Here is a 3,624-nt window from a genome sequence, read left to right as displayed (position 1 = left end):
GCGATACGATTTGTGGTAGTGGTAATATCGAGAAAACAGTAGAAAACCAACACAGAATGCACTGTTGAGCACACTCGGATTACACCATCGTTATAACAGATTTTTCTTTCAAATCGACTTAACACTTGTTTCTATAAAGAGTCAGTCATCATCAATCGACATGGATTGGTGTGATCCTCACCATACCAAGTTCATGTGTTACGAAAACACACCGCCTTAACCGACCGATTAACGAAACCCTTGTCACTCGTAACGAAAACCCGACCCAGACCTCGGAATTTTCTCTTGTCTTCTAAACCCCGAAGTACTCATAAGAGGAGTACTATGACCTCTGAAACCTTGCCGACGTATACGCAACAGACCTTCCAGAACTACAACTCGTCCAACAGGTCAAGTTCAAGCACAGAGGCTAAGGACGAATACAGTTAACCTTCCATTACTAAGTGTATACGCTAGGGTAGTATATAATTAAGATTCTGCGGACTGAGAAAGTGTGCTTCCGCCCTATCTCCTGTTCCTTGTCTGGTTGTGGACCTGGGCAGAGTCGCACATCCGACCGTCTTACTAATCTTAATTATATACGACTTGTATACACGAGGTAATGATAGATCGACCAGGTATGAATTCTATCATGAACTTCATGGAAAAGTTGCCCAGGTCTACGAGTGCATATTCTACCATTCAGAGGATCACAACCCCTGAAGTCCTGCTAAGAAAGCTAATTTCGGGACGAAAATCTCTCTAACGGGGGGATGATATGACAACCCGAAATTTCTATCTTGTAAAAGTAAAACTTGGTCAACGAAAGTCAAACTTATCCAATAAAGGTCAAACTTATTTCTAACATTATCTTATGGTTAGATTAGATTAATGAAACGAGTGTGTTCAATGCCTAGTATTCTAAAGTGAAGAATGATAAGTGAGAAAGCCATTTGGACCGACGCTTCGGCCCGTGAACGACCCTTCGGGCCGTAAACAGCCTTCGGGCCGTGATCAGCCTTCGGGCCGTGAACCTCGGTCTGGGCCGTGAACCTTCCATCCCTATATATATGAGTTTAGACTGATTTTCACTTCACTTCTCCACTTCTAGCCGTGAACCACCCCTTTTCTCTCTCAAGTATCATACTCAAGAACACCCTTTTCTTCCTTTAAACACACCTTTTCTTTTGCCTTTCTTTAGTATACCATGAAAGGCCTTCAAACACTCACCAATCAACAAGTTCTCCAAGTTTTCTTCACATATTTTGGACCGTAAAACCTTCAAATCTTCAATCTTGGGCCATGAACACATCAAGTGTTCTTGGACCGTGAAACCTTCATGGCGGTCGTGAACCATCAAGCCCAGCCGTGAACTCCCTTTCAGCCTCCTAACTTGCTTCTAACACTCCTTTGGTGAGTTATTCTTGCTTCCTAGGTTGTTTCCTAGACAGCTTTGTAGATATATTCACTAATTTCATGCCTATATGTATCATAATATGCTAAATAGGACTCGTTTGTGCTTCGGGATTTCACTCGTGAAACTTATCATCCAATATCGAATCTTCAGTTGAATCACCCACATAAGGTGAGTTCATACCCCTATAAGCTACCTTTTTTAAATGATTTTAAATGCTTTTTAGGGGGGGGGGAATACAAGTAAAACACAAGAAATCTTGTGTTTATAAATGTAATTTTACTTATTTCGTTATCTTGCCATCAAAATGAATGAGATCATGAAACTTGTTAAAACATCGAAATAAACTTATAAACTATGATAAATATAGTTTATGGGAAAATGGATCTATTTACAAAACTATCAGTTGTTTATAAAAAGGTTTTCGCATTATTACTTCTAAAGTCGTTAATCTAGTTTGGGAGACGCATCTTCGGTACTTTATTAAGTACCAGTAAAAGTCCACCTTTATGAACCAGAGTCTCCTGGATGGAGAACGTGAGTTTGTGTATAGATCTATATGGGACCGAAAATCCCTCGCCTCTACTGTTAGCTACAGTTGGACCGGCAGGTCTGCGGGTGACAAACGTCATAAGCGATATCGACGTCCGATTCTCTTCATATCAATCAGTATGGTCATATAACTCACAAGGAGAAATAACGATATATTTACGTTGTAATATACTTTTCCTAAACTTTCACAAGGGATATTAACTATATGATACTCAGTATATACAATTAGGTTAGATAAAACTGAAGTTCAGTAGACAGTGGAATGTGTGAATTCCGCCTCATTTCCTGTTCCTTGTTTGGTTGTGGGCTTAGGGCAGATTCACCCATTCAACTGTCTGTACGATCTCGGTTATATACAACTCGTATGTATTAAGTGATCATAGGAGGGTAGTATCGTCGTATCAGATTTCCAGAACAAACCAGTCTTCAGCCAGTTTAACTTATCAACAAAACTAGATAACATTACATTAAGTATAGTATTAATACTTGTGATTTTTGATCATGGAACAACATAGACTACCTGTCGGTTTTATAGAAAATATAGGATTTTCTATGGTAAACATCTTTCTTTTAAGCTAAACAATTTTCGATAGAACTTTCTGAAAACAATAACATTTATTACCGAAAACAATGTCTCACATTAGAGTGAGTGAAACTAGAAACTTATTTATAAAAGGTTTAATACTTTTTATTAAACTAGTATAGCATAAAGGACCTTAAGTGGTGAATTCTATAATTCCTTAATTTATACATCAGAGTTATATATAATTAATATCCGATAGGCAGTGGAATGTGTGACTTCCGCCTTATTCTCTATTCCGTGTTTGGTTGTGGGCTTAGGGCAGATTCACACACTTAACTGTTCGTTCGATATTAGATTATATATAGCTAGTATAAATTAAGCAATTATAGAAGGAACTATTGTTGTTACCGTTTTACTAAAGAGAATATATGATTTTCTTAAGGAATATTTTCATCGAATGTCAAAGAACTATTACAGTTAACTCCTTAAGCACCTGGTGAATACGTCAGGGTTATATATAATGAGGATCTAACAAATAATAAAATGTGTGACTTCTGCCTCATTTCCTGTTCCTTTTTTGGTTGTGGGCTTAGGGCATATCGACACAATTCATTGGCTGTTTGATCTGGATTATATAGAACTTGTATTCATTAAGTACTCATAGAAGGAATTGTAAGAGTCATTTTTACTTATCATTCATCACATCAGAAAATATAGGATTTTCTGGAGGAACAGGCGAACTTTTCTAATGAACTTAGACTATACTTTTTATAACAAAAATTCATATGAACTCAGCAGCTTAAATGCTAATATACTCTTTCAAAATAACTTGTATTTTCAGGAGACTAGTAGACAGGTACGCGCACTGGGATTCGGAAGATGGAGCATAGTAGCTTAATGTCCTTGTTTTGTTATTTACTTTTGTAGTAAATCTTTTGTGAATTGAATACAATGTAAACACTTTAATATTAATGCAATGGTTGTTGTTACTTTGATTACTCTGATACATGTGTTGTGATACTGAGCATGACGTCCTCCGCCCCCGAATGTTTCCGCCGTTCCGGTTTGGGGGTGTGACAGATTGGTATCAGAGCATTGTTTATAGTGAACTAAGTATATCAACATATAAAAGATATACAACTATAAATACAATGGG

Source organism: Lactuca virosa, chromosome 6 (assembly GCF_052849685.1).
Source record: "Lactuca virosa cultivar CGN04683 chromosome 6, Lactuca_virosa_CGN04683_v6, whole genome shotgun sequence".
Classification (NCBI taxonomy): domain Eukaryota; kingdom Viridiplantae; phylum Streptophyta; class Magnoliopsida; order Asterales; family Asteraceae; genus Lactuca; species Lactuca virosa.
Note: the sequence above shows the minus strand (reverse complement) of the source record.